Here is an 18,822-nt window from a genome sequence, read left to right as displayed (position 1 = left end):
CAAAAAAATGACATTTTTCACTTTCAGTTGTAACATTTTTCAAATAAAACTGCATTTCTATGAATTTATTGTTCTACATGTCTTTGATAAAAGAAAATGCAATAAGTGTATATTTATTGGTTTGCGCAAAAGTTATAGCGTTTACAAACTATGGTACAAAAATGGGAATTTCCGCATTTTGAAGCAGCTCTGACTTTCTGAGCACCTGTCATATTTCCTGAGGTTCTAAAATGCCCAGACAGTAGAAACACCCCACAAATGACCCAATTTCAGAAAGTAGACACCCTAAGGGCATAGTGAGTTCATAGAAGTTTTTATTTTTTGTCACAAGTTAGCGGAAAATGATGATTTTTTTTCTTACAAAGTCTCATATTCCACTAACTTGTGACAAAAAATAAAAACTTCCATGAACTCACTATGCCCATCACGAAATACCTTGGGGTGTCTACTTTCCAAAATGGGGTCACTTGTGGGGTATTTATACTGCCCTGGCATTTTAGGGGCCTTAATGCGTGAGAAGTAGTTTTAAATCCAAATGTGTAAAAAATGCCCTGTGAAATCCTAAAGGTGCTCTTTAGAATTTGGGCCCCTTTGCCCACCTAGGCTGCAAAAAAGTGTCACACATGTGGTATCGCCGTACTCAGAAGAGGTAGGGCAATGTTTTTTGGGGTGTATTTCTACATATACCCATGCTGGGTGAGAGAAATATCTCTCTAAAAGTCAACTTTTCCCATTTTTTTTATACAAAGTTGTCATTTTAGAGAGATATTTCTCTCACCCAGCATGGGTATATGTAAAAAGACACCCCAAAACACATTGCCCAACTTCTCCTGAGTACGGCGATACCACATGTGTGACACTTTTTTTGCAGCCTAGGTACGCAAAGGGGCCCAAATTCCTTTTAGGAGGGCATTTTTAGACATTTAGGATTCCAGACTTCTTCTCACGCTTTAGGGCCCCTAAAATGCCAGGGCAGTATAAATACCCCACATGTGACCCCATTTTGGAAAGAAGACACCCCAAGGTATTTTGTGATGGGCATAGTGAGTTTATGGAAGTTTTTATTTTTAGTCACTAGTTAGTGTAATATGAGACTTTGTAAGGAAAAAAAAAAAACAACAACATCATGTTTCGCTAACTTGTGATAAAAAATAAAAACTTCTATGAACTCACTATGCCCATCAGTGAATACCTTAGGGAGTCTTCTTTCCAAAATGGGGTCATTTGTGGGGTGTTTGTACTGCCCTGGCATTTGAGGGTCTCCGCAATCATTATATGTATGGCCAGCATTAGGAGTTTCTGCTATTCTCCTTATATTGAACGGGTAATGAGATTTTATTTTTTTTCCTTTCAGCCTCCGGGCTGAAAGAATAAATGAATGGCACAGATTTCTTCATTCGCATCGATCAATGTGGATGAAAAAATCTCTGACCAAAAAAAAAAAAAGGAGGGGAAAGGCGTCTGCCAGGACATAGGAGCTCCGCCCAACAGCCAAACCCACTCAGCCCGTATGTCCTGGCAAACCCGATTTCTCCATTCACATCAATCGATGTGGATGAAAAATTCATTGCCGGGATATTTTTTTTTTATATACAAAGTGTTTGCCAAAGCATATGAACACCGCCCCTCAGCTCATAAGCCTTGGCAAATGTATCTTTTTTACTGCAGAGGAGAAATCTCGTCTTGCAGCGCTGCATACACCGACTTTTGTGTAATCTGACAGCAGCGCAATGCTTCTGTCAGAATGCACATCAGTGCTGCAGCTGGTTTATCGGTTGGTCCATCTAGAAGGTAAAAAAAAAAAAAAATTTAATAAAAAACCAGGGCTCAACGCAATAAATTTATTAACATGAACTTTATAATAACATTTAAACAGAACATTAACTTTTATAAACTTTATTGAACTTTTGGAACAGAACATTAACTTTTTTGCTTACCGGTGATTTTTTTTTGTTTTGCTTTTTTTACCTTTATAGGACAAACCTCTTCTTCCCCATAGGACAATGTGCAAAGCGCAAATCACCCAGAGATGTGGCGAAGTACATTATGCACTTTGTCCCAGGTGAAAGGAGAGGTTTGCAGCAGCCCTGTGTGAAAGGGCCCTAAGAGCCCTGTGTGCCTGTCCAGTGTGATGCAATCCCTATGCTAATAGTGTACCTGTGTGTGGTACTTCTGGAAACACTCCCCTAAGCATAGGGCACGGTGTTCAGGACAGTCAGGACGGAAATAGCGGGTGTCACGCCTTATTCCACTCCTGCTACAGACACGACATCTTTTTCGAGGTGGCGCTTGGGTTGAGGTGCCAGCAACGACATTGGGGAAATGTCGCTCGTGTAGACGGCTAACTACACTGGTGGATGGGGCCACGGAACCTTCTCGATGATCTCTTCCTGAAATTTGAGGAAGGATCCTGTTCTCCCAGCCTTACTGTAGAGAACAAAACTATTATACAGTGCCAATTGAATTAAATATACAGACACCTCCTTATACCAGCGTCTGGTGCGGCGGGACACTAAATAAGGAGCCAACATCTGGTCATTGAAGTCCACCCCTCCCATGAGCAAATTATAGTCATGGACCGAGAGGGGCTTTTCAATGACACTGGTTGCTCGTTCAATTTGTATTGTCGTGTTTGCGTGAATGGAGGAGAGCTTGTCTCTCCATTTCACCGCGAGCAGTTCTTTGTTACACAAGGCAGCCCTCTCCGCCCTTGCAAGACGGGTAGTAACGAGCCGTTGGGGGAAGCCCCGGCGACTAGGTTGCGTGGTGCCACAGCAGCCAATCTGTTCTAAAAACAAATGCCTGAAGAGGGGCACACTTGTGTAAAAATTGTCCACATAAAGATGGTACCCCTTGCCAAATAAGGGTGATATCAAGTCCCAGACTGTCTTCCCACTGCTCCCCTGGTAGTCAGGGCAACCGACCGGCTCCATCTTGCCACTGTTGCTGTCTTTCTGCATCAATACCCAAGGTGTAGCAGTAATCTATCTGTGGGAAATTTAGCATTAAGCCTGAATCACCAGTTTCTGTTTATTCAGTTTCCACATGGTTGCAATTTAATATTTTTTTAGGGGGGGGGGGGGCGGCGTTTCAATTTAATTAAGCTGCATATATATGCGTGATTACTGCATCAATACCGACATTTTCACACTCCTCCGGCTGATTTCAATGAATAGACCATGCCTTGCTGGCGGTGTCCCATCTTGCCAGTACTGCTGTCTGTTTGCATCAATACCAGCAATCTACCTGTGTGTATTAAGGAGAAATTGAGCGTCAAGCCTCGATAGTCCAATTACGTATATTCAGTTTCCACAAGGTTGCAATTTAGACTTGTTGAATTTAAAGAGGACATTTTATCAGTTTAGCCCTAGTCTAATTATGTTCTTACAAAGTGAAATTAAGCGTGCCAATCCTGGCACTCATTCATCTGTTAAAGTTCATTTATTTCTCCACACAGTTGCTTTTTTTGGGGGGGGGAAGGGTTATTCATTTATTTAATTAGGCAGCATATATACGTTGTAACAGACCGTTTCAGCAGACAAGGGGTTAAAATCCGTTTAGGCGATATGCCCCTTTCCGAGAGACAGGCACAGCTACTGCAGAACACCAACCTCCCGAACTGCATACAAAATAGCACTCCAAACTGGAACCTCACAAATAGCTGTCAGCAGACGAACAGGAAAAGGATCCAATCAGCTTACACTCCTGGCAATCAGTCTCAAACAGCATACAGGGAATCCCCCCAATAACGAGACAAGGCTCTGTCTTGAGGGTCAGCAGTGATCTGACTGTACTTCAGGTACAGACTCTTTTATTCATAAAAAACATACATAGTACTGCCCACAGGGTTTTGAAATCCAACCAATCAATACCTTATAACACACACAATGCAAGTACAGCAACCAATCGTTCCCGCCCCCTAGAGGACCAGAAAGGAGACTGCGACACAGGACAGATACAACATATCCCCACAATGCATCATGGTTTCCTCCTCTCTGTCCCGGAGACGACCGAAGCCAATCCAATTATCTCTCAGGACAAAGGGGAGATCACCAATACACATGTGGAGACAACAGGACAGACATCACCATTTAAACACACAATGGGACAATAGAACCACACCCAGCATATTCCTCCCAAGCTGACAAGTTAGACTTATTATAAGTTGTTATAACTTTGTGAGGTTACATTGTCCATACATATAACTTACATCAATTTAAACAGTATAACTTGGGGGACAAACCTATCCAAAATTCCCTGGAATAGGTTCAGGGGTTTAAAAGTTACTATGGGCCATAATCCTGAGGCAAGAGGCTAGCAACCAGCCCCCTCCAAAACACCGTGGCGAGGTTGGTTTCGTCACATACGTGTTTTCTACAACAATACACAGGGTAGTGCAGAACATCTGAGAGGCCCAAAACTTTCTCAGAGCCATAATTGCAGCACCAACTATCTGTCCAGAATTAGTAGTAGTATGCCGCAGTTGTCCCTGCTGGCTTCAGAAAGGCGTGTGCAACCTGAATTTCCACCTGGAGAAGTTGCAGGCGGTGCAGTTGCTGCCATACCATTTAGCTTAGTCTGCTGCCTTTAGGAAGCTTATGGCATGTGTTCAACCTCGCTGGAAGATTCTTAGCCGGCATTATTTCTTCCAAAAAGCCACTTCTGCCTTGTACTCTCACTTGTACTTTCCCTCTCGCTGTGCGGCAAGGTTCACAACACGGTTCACCCCTGGAGCAGCTCTTTCACGGCCACCTGGGTCAATGTTTTTTCTAGCAGCTGCGAAGGAGCACCCCGGCAATGACACCACCAAATGCGTTATCCTGGCTCCAAGACTTATCTGCCTCCTCTATGGATTTGTTCCTGTCCCCAACAGCAGATGGGCACAGGGTTGCTCGCACTCCCCCTCCTTCCTATCACATGTGTCAGGTCAAGCTTTGCCACGCCGTGTTGGATGTGATCGGTCTGGGAAAGAGTAGCCACACCGGCGAGCAGTTGCTCAAGTACATCAAGCAGCAAACATCTTGCTGGCTGTCACCCCACCGACTCCAACTGGGCAACGTGGTCAGCGACAATCGGCGCAACATCGTGGCCTCCCTGAACCTGGGCAAAATAATACATGCTCCCTGCATGGTGCATGTCATGAATCTAGCGGTGCAGTGCTTTCTAAATAAATACACTGGCTTGCGCCAGGTGCTGGCAAAGTCCAGGAGACTGTCCCAGCAATTCAGCCACTCTTACGAGGTGAGGGACGCTCTCCCAGACCTGTAGCGACATACGGCCTGCTGCTACATCACTTAATCCATGACATGCCAACCTACTGGAATTCGTCATTGCACATGCTCGAACATCTGTACTGAGCAACGGAAAGCCGTGAATGATTTTGTCATGCACCAGACAGCCTCAGCAGGTCTGAGCCAGGCTATGAGCTGTGTGCTGCGATTGGCCAGCACTGCAGCAAGGGACACGCCTCCTACAAAAAATCAGTCCAATACAACAGACGGAGCTGAGACACCGGAGCCTATACGGGGCGAACGGAGCGGCGCCCAGGCATACAAGTAAGTGCAGGGGGGCCCCTGGGCGCCGCTCTGCCCACAGATAGAGTTAGTTTTTAGTTTGCATACTAGTGAAAGGTCCTCTTTAAGTACATACCTTATGCAGAAATAGCTGTTTCACAATCTCACAGTCCCCTGGGCTAGGCCCAGGAGAGCAGAGACAAGTCTGTCTCCTCTACTCTCCTCCTAACTCCTCACTCCTAATCTCCCCCTAACTTCCTGTGGCTGACCTATATTAATGGTGTTAAAGTGACACCTAGAGGAGGATAGGTGTAGTGCATTGAACCAGCCTGAAATGGGAATTTAACAGCATTGACAAAGGAAAATACAATAAATAGTGCAAAATGACAAAGAATGGCACAACCAATTTTGGAGTGTTCTCATCCACCTGGATTGGGACACTACAACCTCACCTTGCTTGCGGTGCCCCATCTTACCACTGTTATTGTCTGCCTGCCTACCATCATATTCTGTAGGATTGCTGCAGTGGCCTGCATCATGCCACTTTACAACCATCACGTTCTGTACGACTGCTGTGGCCTGCATCATGATACTTATGCCGCTTTCCAACCATCACGTTCTGTGTGGCTGCTGCCTCCATCATGCCACTGCCACCATCTTGCCACTGTTGTGACCTGCTGACCATCACTTTCCGTAAGGCTGCTGCTGCCTCCATCATGCTGCTACCTTTCTGTCAACATGTACCATATGGCTGCTGCTGCTCCTCGCTATTAATCGCCTACTGCCAACACTATTACTATTGCCATTACTACCCATAGACAGCCTTGTATGTTCCATGCTATACTGTTCCTGCTGCTGCCACTATTGCGGCCGCATTTCACTATATCTGTACCATACCCTTTCCACATTTATACTGCACTGCTGCTGCTCCCAGTTAGGCCTCTTGCACACGAACATTGTGCATACGTTCTGTGCATTGGGGAATGCAATTTGAATGGGTCCGTGATCCGTCCGTAACGTAACAAGTTCTATTTTTTTGCGGTGCGGAGGCACGAACAGAAACAACATGGAAGCACTCCTTAGTGCTTCCATGGGGTTCTGATCCGTGCTTCCGTTCCGCATCTCCGTGACTGAGGACCCATTCAAATGAATGGGTCCGCATCCGTGATGCGAAGTGCACACAGGCCGGTGCCCGTTGTAGGGATTCGCTCTAGTAGACAGGACAAGCGGACGCAGTATAGAGTGAAAGACCAGTTTGTAACTCAAAAACTTCAGTGTTTTATTCACACTTATGGCAACAAAACAGTACGACAGTCCATTTGCAGTTTTAGTGTTCGTTCACACCTAGACAGTTCATACAGGAAGAGAGTCACTTGTTATCCTAGGTGTTAGTTCACACCCAATCAGCATTGCTCAGGACAGAGCAGACCTCCCAAACTCAACCCTCCAGCCTAGCACACGGCTCAGATCCCAATCCAGCGATTGCCAGAGCTCCTCTGTCAGAGAGAGAGGTAATTACCACCACCTGACACTACTGGCTGGATTTTTTATATAGGCCAGTCAAGACCCGGCCTGGAACGTGGGGAGTATTCACCCACCCAGCACTTTGACTACTCCCAGTAAGAGCCAACCCGGATCAGCTATTACAGCTATGCTAATAGCAAGGTGTCAAACGGCAACTGCTGCTGACACATGAAAACTGGCTCTTACTCCACCGAGGCCAGGAACCTCGGTGATACATACCTTCCGTCAAAGACGGTCCCTTGCACCTTCCTACACCGTGTATTGCGGACTTGCCATATATGCGGGTCGCAATACGGCCACAGGCACACAACATTCGTGTGCAAGAGGCCTTAAAAGAAATAATTTTTTTAGGCTTGTTTACAACGAGCCACTTAAAAAAAAAAAATATCCCATAACACTGTGTGTTTAAACATCATCTGCCCCTGATGAGGGACAATTTTTGGAGGCTTTGGAATATAAAAAAGCAGAACATATCTGCCGACGAGGTTTGTTTTTTAAACATGTTGTATGTTAACGCTGCCAAATGTGAGTTCACCCATAGCTATGTATGTCAGTGTCACTCAGACATCATTTACTATTACAATAATTGTGTTACAGAGCTTGGGGAGTGAAAAAAAATCATAAAAAACCCCCCTAAAAGACATAATTTTCCTAAAAAAGGAGGCTAGAGGTGGTTACATACCAACATTCGGGGCAATTGGAGCAACCTTGGTTCTGCCCAAACCGATCCAGGTCCGAACCAAATTTTTTCAAAAATACAGGGAACCAGAGAAGAAAATAATCTTGACTGGTTCGCTCATCTCTAATTAGTATATGCCTTCGACTACATGATAAATGCCATTTGCGGAAGTGAGACAACCCCTTTAAGCTTCTTTTATGTCAGAATGCTGGATTTAGTGGGCTAAAGCAGTGGTCCCCAACCTTTTTTGCACTAAGGACCAGTTTCATGCAAGACAATTTTCCCAGGGACCGGGTGGGGTGGGTTCTGGGGCAGGGCTTAGGGGGGTGCTCGTCGGTGCCGACTGATTCACGCGCATAACAAAACACAAGGTGCATATTAAAATATATAACACTATATAACGGGGTTAATGGCATCAGGTATATGCTTAATGAGTAACCACATTAATGGTTAACCTAATGTTGCACATTATTTGATGAAGTGCTTGGGGGCCACTTACTTTTAATGTGAGGTACATGGGGGTACTAATGTGATAGCACAATCTACCTCAGATTAACAATAGGTGACCCCATCTTCTCAAATTATTGCTACTGGCAACATTGCGGTTAATGCCTTTATTGTGAGGCAGGCTAATAATCTTGCAGTGTGTGGGACGGGGAGTGGGAACCTGCGCTTTTCAGAGCACTAAGGCTGGGTTCACACCTGAGCGTTTTACAGCGCGTTCCTACGCGCTGTAAAACGCTCAACAAGGAGAAACCAATGATTCCCTATGGGAATGGTTCACACCTGGGCGTTTTACAGCGCGTACGATTGCGCTGTAAAACGCCCGACGCTCAAAAAAGTACATGAGCGACTTTGGTGCGTTTGACGCGCGTTTGTGGCCATAGGACACTGTAGTCAATCACACAAACGCGCGTCAAACGCGCGTTTACTATTACAAAAAACGCGCATAAAAATGCGCGACAAAAACACGTGTAAAACGCACGTTTGCGCAACGCTCAGGTGTGAACCCAGCCTGATGGCTGGGGACTGAAGAACACAAGAATCAGGAGGAGGCTACAGCTGCTGCCGTTCACCAAGCACAAGCTGAGACGCCGCAGCGGTAATCCCTCCCCCGTCCCGCCTCCTACTTTAATATTAGACACACATTCATTGGTGGCAGTGGCGTGGCGCCTCAGAGCCCGCTCATTGTATTGGGCTCTGCGGCGGCCGCGTCATGGGGGGGGCTGGGATTTGGCGTTTACCCCCTTGAGTGCACATTTTGCAGGTTGAGAATCACAGCTTTTAGCCAAGCAGGCTCTACCATTCTTATATAGGATAATCAGATACTGGATCTAGATTGTCAAGTATAAGTATGCTAGGATTTCCAGATAGATCCATCTGCCCATCAACATCCCACCGTGCGTCATGTATCCTTTTATTTAACACTACATCTTCCAGGTGTATTCTCTTTATTCCAAGTGAAGAATATGCACATGTATTTACTGTTGAGTATACAAGAAATTACAATTCTGCCTTTTTGGGGCTTGTTTAGACGAGCGATGTTCACATCTGTGTACGGTCCAAGTGCAGAACAAACAAAGCCTGGCATAATATGGGGTCTCCTGCACAGATGTGCCATGCAGAGCATTAAAGGGGTTATCCCATGACTAATATAAAAAATGAAAATCAGCCATCATATAGGACATGACAATCTCTAACAGCCCTTTTATTTTAGATGAATATCCTGGTTTCAAAGTCTTTGGTCATTTATTAAGACTGCCGCTTTATATATAGGCTTAAGCCTCATTCACACGTCAGTGTTTGGTCAGTGATTTCCATCAGTGATTGTGAGCCAAAACCAGGATTGGAGCCTCCACAGATATAAGGTATAAAGGGAAAGATCTGCACCTGTTCTTTGGTTATTGCCGCATCTGGTTTTGGCTCACAATCACTGATGGAAATCACTGACTGAACACTGACGTGTGAATAAGGCCTCATGCACACGACCGTTGTGTGCATCCGTGGCCGTTGTGCCGTTTTCCGTTTTTTTTCGCGGACCCATTGACTTTCAATGGGTCCGTGGAAAAATCGGAAAATGCACCGTTTTGCAGCCGAGGCCGTGATCCGTGTATCCTGTCCGTCAAAAAAATATGACCTGTCCTATTTTTTTGACGGACAACGGTTCACGGACCCATTCAAGTCAATGGGTCCGTGAAAGAACACGGATGCACACAAGATTGGCATCCGTGTCCATGATCCGTGGCCGTAGGTTGCTTTCATACAGACGGATCCGAAGATCCGTCTGCATAAAAGCTTTTTCTGATCTAAGTTTTCACTTCGTGAAAACTCATTTCCGACAGTATATTCTAACACAGAAGCGTTCCCATGGTGATGGGGACGCTTCTAGTTAGAATACACTGCAAACTTTGTACAAGACTGCCCCCTGCTGCCTGGCAGCACCCGATCTCTTACAGGGGGATATGATAGCACAATTAACCCCTTCAGGTGCGGCACCTAAAGGGGTTAATTGTACTATCATATCCCCCTGTAAGAGATCAGGGCTGCCAGGCAGCAGGGGGCAGACCCCCCCCCCCCCTCCCCAGTTTGAATATCGTTGGTGGCACAGTGTGCGCCCACCATCGCCCCCCCTCCCTCCCTCTATTGTATTAAATCGTTGGTGGCACAGTGTGCCAACCACCATCGGCCCCCCTCCCTCCCTCTATTGTATTAAATCGTTGGTGGCACAGTGTGCCAACCACCATCGGCCCCCTCCCTCCCTCTATTGTATTAAATCGTTGGTGGCACAGTGTGCCAACCACCATCGCCCCCCCCCCTCCCTCTATAGCAGTAACATTGGTGGTAGTGTGCGGTCTCAACAGTAGAAGATTCATACTTACCTGCTTGCTGCTGCGATGTCTGTGTCCGGCCGGGAGCTCCTCCTACTGGTAAGTGACAGTTCTTTAGCAATGCGCCGCACAGACCTTTCACTTACCAGTAGGAGGAGCTCCCGGCCGGACACAGACATCGCAGCAGCAAGCAGGTAAGTATGAATCTTCTACTGTTGAGACCGCACACTGCCACCAATGTTACTGCTATAGAGGGAGGGGGGGCGATGGTGGTTGGCACACTGTGCCACCAACGATTTAATACAATAGAGGGAGGGAGGGGGGCCGATGGTGGTTGGCACACTGTGCCACCAACGATTTAATACAATAGAGGGAGGGAGGGGGGCCGATGGTGGTTGGCACACTGTGCCACCAACGATTTAATACAATAGAGGGAGGGAGGGGGGGCGATGGTGGGGGCACACTGTGCCACCAACGATATTCAAACTGGGGAGGGGGGGGGGCTGCCTCCTGCTGCCTGGCAGCCCTGATCTCTTACAGGGGAATATGATAGTACAATTAACCCCTTTAGGTGCCGCACCTAAAGGGGTTAATTGTGCTATCATATCCCCCAGTAAGAGATCGGGTGCTGCCAGGCAGCAGGGGGCAGTCTTGTACAAAGTTTGTAGTGTATTCTAACCTGAAGCGTCCCCATCACCATGGGAACGCCTCTGTGTTAGAATATACTGTCGGATCTGAGGTTCACGAAGTAGCTCATATCCGACAGTATATTCTAACATAGAGGCGTTCCCATGGTGATGGGGACGCTTCAAGTTAAAATATACCATCGGATTGGAGAAAACTCCAATCCGATGGTATAAAATAACTCCAGACTTTACATTGAAAGTCAATGGGGACGGATCCGTTTGAAATGGCACCATATTGTGTCAACTTCAAACGGATCCGTCCCCATTGACTTGCATTGTAATTCAGGACGGATCCGTTTGGCTCCGCACGGCCAGGCGGACGCCAAAACGACTTTTTTTTCATGTCCGTGAATCCTCCAAAAATCAAGGAAGACCCACGGACGAAAAAACGGTCACGGATCACGGACCCACGGACCCCGTTTTTGCGGGCCGTGAAAAAAAACTGTCGTGTGCATGAGGCCTAAGGCATAGTTAAGTCTACTTTCACACTGGCGTTTTGGTTTCCGTTGGTGAGATCCGTTCAGGGCTCTCACACGCGGTCCAAAACGGACTAGTTTGCATTCTAATGCATTCTGAATGGAAAAGGATCCGCTCAGAATGCATCAGTTTGCCTCTATTCCGCTTTGGAGCCGGACACCAAAATGCTGCTTGCAGAGTTTTGGTGTCCGTCTGATGAATCTGAGCCAAACGGATCCGTCCTAACACACAATGTAAGGCCTCTTTCACACTACAGTATTTTGCGTTCCGTATACGGTCCGTTTTTTGCGTTCCGTATACGGTCCGTATACGGAACCATTCATTTCAATGGTTCCGCAAAAAACGGAATGTGTTCCGTATGCATTCCGTTTCCGTATTTCCGTTTTTCCGTTCCGTTGAAAAGATAGAACATGTCCTATATTTGGCCGCAAATCACAGTCCGTGGCTCCATTCAAGTCAATGGGTCCGCAAAAAAAACGGAACACATACGGAAATGCATCCGTATGTCTTCCGTTTCCGTTCCGTTTTTTGCTGAACCATCTATTGAAAATGTTATGCCCAGCCCAATTTTTTATATGAAATTACTGTATACTGTATTTGCCATACGGAAAAACGGAACGGAACAACGGAACGGAAACGGAACCACAACGGAAGCAAAAAACGGAACAACGGATCCGTGAAAAACGGAACGCAAAACACTGAATTCAACATACTGTAGTGTGAAAGAGGCCTAAGTCAATGGGGACGGATCCGTTTTCACTGACACAATCTGGCATAATAGAAAACTGATCGGTCTTGGCTATGTTACAGATAATACAACCGGATCTGTTCTGAATGGATGCAGACGGTTGTATTATCTGAACTGATCCGTCCATGACGGATCCGCACAAAACCGGAGTGTGAAAGTAGCCTAATCTGTGGTCCTCTGACATAAATTTCAACATTTTCCAGCTTAAAGGGGTTGTATTTATTTATCATCTGAGAAAGTGAATATGAGGCACTTACTAATGCACTGTGATTGTCCATATTGTCTCCTTTGCTGGCTGGACTAATTTTCCATCACATTATACACTGCTCGTTTCCAAGGTAACAACCATCCTGCAAGTTGGTCGTGCTTGCACACTATAGGAAAAAGCACCAGCCTTGGTGCGCTCCTACGTTCCTGGCCACCAGAGAGGCCCGCTCTTTTTCCTATAGTGTGGAAGCACGGCCACCGCTGCTGTATTACAGGGTGGTGGTAACCATGGAAACGAGCCGTGTATAATGTGATGGAAAAATAAATCCAGCCTGCAAAGGAGGCAATATGGACAATCACAATACATTAGTAAGTGCCTTGTATTAACTTCATCTACATGATGAATGCCACTTGCTGAAGTGAGACAACCCCTTTAAATTATAATAAATGTGCTCCACCAACTTATTTGAAAAGCGGCAAGTTCAAAAACTCACATTTTTGCAAGAGTGGGGCTCGTGCCAAAAACTGTGAATTTTGGACACCATAAAAGTGCAAAACTTTTGTTTCCCAAGCATTTATATAGTAACACCTTCCCGAACAGCGCGATGAGTACAGTATGTAGAGCGGGTATTTCATGCTCGGCGCAGGGAGCTGTGCATGCACCGGGGCGGCACAGTGTCCGGAGTGGGTAGTTCATGCACCACACAGTATTATTGGGCTTGGGATCTATACAGGTGCCATCCATTGCAGATTTCAGCTGTAATACGTGGGGGGGATTTCTGAAGACCGGTTTTGATATTCCGTGCGCTGCCAGAGGATGCGCTATATTTATGATGTACAAGTGGCATGATAACTTTATTCTGCCTTGAGTACTATTATGAAAATATCTAAATGATATAGGGGCACATCTTCCTGTCTTACAATTAGACCTTTTTCCACCCCACGCCCACTTATATAGACCTGGTGTAAGCAGTGAGAATCTGCTCCTGAAATACACCTAATATATTTCAGCTTAGTAAATGACCCCCATAGTTCTTAGGTTTTACCACTGTAAAAAAAATTGCTATGTGTCACTGTATTCTGCTGCTGCTACATTTTTATTTTCCCGATGATGGAGTTGTGGGAAAGCCAATTCTTGAGCATCCTTCCCTGTAAGGCCCCTTTCACACAGGCGAGATTTCCGCGCGGATGCGATGCGTGAGTTAAACGCATTGCACCGGCACTGAATCCTGACCCATTCATTTCTATGGGGCTGTGCACACGAGCAGTGATTTTCACCCATCACTTGTGCGTTGCCTGAAAATCGCAGCATGCTCCTCTTTGTGCATTTTTCACGTAACGCAGGCCCCACAGAAATGAATGGGGTTGCGTGAAAATCGCAAGCATCCGCAAGCAAGTGTGGATGCGGTGCGATTTTCACACACGGTTGCTAGGAGACGATCGGAATGGAGACCCGATCATTATTATTTTCCCTTATAACATGGTTATAAGGGAAATAATAGTATTCTGAATACAGAATGCATAGTACAATAGCGCTGGAGGGGTTAAAAAAAATAAAAAAATAATTTAACTCACCATAATCCACTTGTTCGCGCTGTCGGCATCTCTTCTGTCTTCATCTTTGCTGTGTGCAGGAACAGGACCTGTGGTGACGTCACACCGGTCATCACATGATCCATCACCATGGTAAAAGATCATGCGACGGACCATGTGATGACCAGAGTGACGTCACCACAGGTCCTTTTCCCGCACACAGCAAAGATGAAGACAGAAGTGGATTAAGGTGAGTTAAAAATGGTTTTTTTTTTTTTAACCCCTCCAGCGCTATTGTACTATGCATTCTGTATTCAGAATGCTATTAATTTCCCTTATAACCATGTTATAAGGGAAAATAATACAATCTACACAACACCTAACCCAAACTCGAACTTCTGTGGGTACCAAACATGCCAATTTTTCTCACACGCGTGCAAAACACATTACAATGTTTTGCACTCGCGCGGAAAAATCGCGCATGTTACCGCAACGCACCCACACCTTTTCCCACAATGCCCGTGTAAAAGAGGCCTAACAGTATGTGACCCAGTTCCTATATAACTCCCATTAGAAATTGATGACTAAATTGCCAATGGGGGTGTTACCAGTTGGGGGCACGCAGTAACACAGTCTGACACTGCCCAATCAGTGCTGCCAGTGGCGGACTGTGCAGGGTCACACCCCTTTGACTATGGGGAATAGTAAGACCCAGCTGGCAATTTATTCGTAAACTTCTAATAGGAAAAACAAAATATATTTATAAGAAAAGATGCTCCAGAATCATTACTTTATGGGGATGCAAGTAGTTACTTCAACACACAAGTCAGCAGAAGTGATGGCTCCTCATTAAAGGGGGTTTCCAACACTTTTTAACTCTTGACCTATTATCTGGATAGGTAATCAATATTTGATTGGTGGGCGCCGGACACCCGCCTATCAGCTGTATCAGAAGGCACTGGCTCTCCTAGGAGTATTGCGGCTTACCATCCACTGCACTGTACAGAGGCGGCTCTAGACTTTGTGAGGCCTTAGGCGAAACTCAAACATGAGGCCCCCACGAAGATCGTTGGGATGCCGTGTTCTCCCGTACGGCGCCCCGGCTCAGTCCAAAAGAAATAAGCTGTGTCAACCACCGCACGGAGCGGTAGTGTGGTCAACACTCCCCCTCCATGTATCTCTATGGAAGACTCAGCGATACACAAGTGCTGTATCTGCGGCTCTCCCATAGATACATGGAGGGGGAGTGTTCACCACCGCTCCGGGTGCAAGGAGATCCGGAGTACCATACAGGAGATCGTGGGGGATCCCAACGGCCAGACCCCCCCGATCAGACACTTATCTCCTATCCTTTGGATAGGGGATTTATTTTCCTATCCCGGAGTACCCCTTTTATATGAAGTGACATCACAGTAAAGGGTTAATATGCACAGTGACAACACAGTACAGGGCTTATATTCACAGCGCATATTAACACTTTGCATTAACCCTGGCCCAGTTCTCTAAGTCGTCCCCCCTCCCCCCACACACCGCATTTTGCTGTACTCGCTATACAGCAGCACATGCCTGTCACATCCAGGGCCTCCAGGTGACGTCTCCTCTGATGTAGATCTTCTCTGTAATCATCTTCTGCATTCAGTCCGGACACTTCTCTCAGACGCCTTGTTTCTGCAGAGTGTGACACACGGACATCTTAGCTTCCTTACTTTTCTATCATCATCCCCCAACCTGGAGTCCCCACAGTGTTATCCTGCTGCTCGCTGTGCCCCGGCCCCAATACCACAAATACTATCCTGAATAAATAATAGTGCCCCCATAGTAAGTGCTCCTCATAGTCCCACCAATAGTAATTCCCTTCTAGAATGCCCTCATTAGTAATACTGCCCCTACAGTGCCCCCATTATGTAATCTGCCCCACACTATGTAATTAGCCCCTATTCCCGCCACACTGCCCCAGTTAAGTAATTTGTCCGCCACACTGCCCCTATCATGTAATTTGCATGCCACACTGCCCCCATTAAGTAATTTGCCCGCCACACACTGCCCCATTAAGTAATTTGTCCGCCACACTGCCCCTATCATGTAATTTGCATGCCACACTGCCCCCATTAAGTAATTTGCCCGCCACACACTGCCCCATTTAGTAATTTGCCCGCCACACACTGCCCCATTAAGTAATTTGCCTGCCACACACTGCCCCATTATGTAATTTGCCTGCCACACACTGCCCCATTATGTAATTTGTCCGCCACACTGCCCCCACTATGTAATTTCCCCGCCACACTGCCCCATTAAGTAATTTCCCCGCCACACTGCCCCCATCATGTAATTTGCCCCCCACACTGCCCCTATTAAGTAATTTGCCCCCCACACTGCCTTCATTAAGTAATTTGCTCCTACACTGCCCCATTAAGTAATTTGTCCCCCACACTGCCCCATTAAGTAATTTGTCCCCCACACTGCCCCCATCATGTAATTTGCCCCCCACACTGCCCCATTAAGTAATTTGCCCGCCACACTGCCCCATTAAGAATTTGCCCGCCACACTGCCCTCATTAAGTATTTTGCCCCCCACACTGCTCCCATTAAGTAATTTGCCCCCCACACTGCCCCATTAAGTATTTTGCCCCCCACACTGCCCCCATTAAGTAATTTTCCCCCCACACTGCTCCCATTAAGTATTTTGCCCCCCACACTTCCCCCATTAAGTAATTTGCCCCCCACACTGCCTCACAAATTTGCCCACACACTAGTGCCTCATATTAGTGGTAATATAGTAATTTGCCGCCCACCTTGTACTCGGCGAGGACATCCAGGAACATCCTGGCAGAGATACATCTGGACCTGCTAGACGTTTTACGTCATCCGGTGGTCTGCAAGTAGTTAAAGTAAAACTTCAGAGCGCTGCGCAACCCCGTCCTTCTGCATGTAATCCCGCGAGACCCGTGACCTCCCGTGGCGGGTCTTGCGGGATTATGCGCCGCAGGACGGGGTTGCGCAGCGCTCTGAAGTGACTGAATTTATGAGTGCGCGGCGCAGCAGCCTGGCCCTGGCAGATCAGTGGACAAGTATCGGGGGGGAGAATAGCATTCGGGGCACTGGAGCTCAAGTCCAGAATGTTTTGACTTAAGGATGCTCCCACCCGACATCACCGCAAGTACAATTTGTACTTGCGCCGATGTCGGGTGGGAGCCAGAGCAAGGCCCCCACCAGCGCGAGGCCTTAGGCCTTTTTTTTTAACCCTTTCTGGAGCCCCCTCCCCCTGCAAACTTCTTCCTATTTGTCACAGCAGGAAGGTAGTTATTAGTTTGTTTTGTTTTTTTGGGGCGGATCCATTGTAACAATGCCTGTCCTTGTCCGCCAAACAGACGTTCTATTTGTTTGCGGAACGGACTTGCAGACACTGAATGCACACGTCATCCCTGGATCCCGGTCGTTTAACCGCCTAAATGTCACGGTCAATGCTGACTGTGGCATCTACATTTTTTGTGAAAGTAAGGCCCCTCAAGGCGATGTGATCTCATGGTGCCGAGGGGTTGCCATAGCAGCCTGGGGCTTACAAAATGCCTGTCATGTACAGGTGGCAATTAGGGCCTACCTTTGGCAGCCTGTCAGTATGCAGCATTGCAGCTTATTGTGTGGGTGATCAGAGGTTGGTGGGGTCAAATGTAAAAAAAAAGTACATGAAAAAACAAAAAATACATTCTTATAAATGGCTTTATTTACATGAAAAGACTATACATAATTGATATTTCTGTGTACCGGCGCACGTTCTGTCCTCATTATGTGTGAGTGGGGCATAAGTTCACGTGAATAAAGACAATTTGTCCTGCAAAAGATAAGCCCTCATATGGCGGCAGAAAAATGTATAAACGCGGTGCCCGGGATTTTGATGGCATATCCTGAGGATCTGATTGGCGGGGTCCTACACCCTGCTCCCCCCCGGTCAGCTGTTCTGCAGTAGCACCCCTGTCCACTGTGTAGGTGCACTGATCCCACTGAAGTCAATGTGAGCAGCACTGCAGCCACCGGCGCCCTCCGCTGCACAGTGATCTGAGCCATGGACCTCCCGTGCCGGAGCTGCTGCAGAACGGCTGATCCGGCGGGGGGGTATCATACCGCCACTGACCTGATATTGATGGCCAATCCTGAGGGTAGGACATCAATATCGAAATCCTGGACAACCCCTTTTAAGGTGGTTAAGAAATTCATAGACTGATGGCATATGCAGGAAAAAAACCACTGAAGGGGACACTGTTCTACCCCTCATTCTGAGGATCAGTGCGGGTCTGAAAGGGCACCCACACCCCCCTGCTGAACATTGCACCCAGAATCCCCAGTCCATGCAGAGCATTGCATCCCAATGTGCCCAGTGCCCCCATAGCATTACATCCTGGTGCACCCAGTCCATGCAGAGCATCGCATCCCAATGTTACCAGTGCCCCCATAGCATTACATCCTGGTGCACCTAGTCCATGCAGAGCATTGCAACAAAGTGCACCTACAGTCCCCAGTTGATGCAGAGTATTGCATTCCAATGTGCCCAGTCCCTCCATACCATTACATCCTGGTGCACCCACAGCCCCCAGTCCACGCAGAGCATTGTATCACAATGTGCCCAGTGCCC

Source organism: Bufo gargarizans, chromosome 1 (genome assembly GCF_014858855.1).
Source record: "Bufo gargarizans isolate SCDJY-AF-19 chromosome 1, ASM1485885v1, whole genome shotgun sequence".
Lineage (NCBI taxonomy): Eukaryota > Metazoa > Chordata > Amphibia > Anura > Bufonidae > Bufo > Bufo gargarizans.
The sequence above is the reverse complement of the archived record's forward strand: the minus strand, read 5'-3'. Positions refer to the sequence as shown.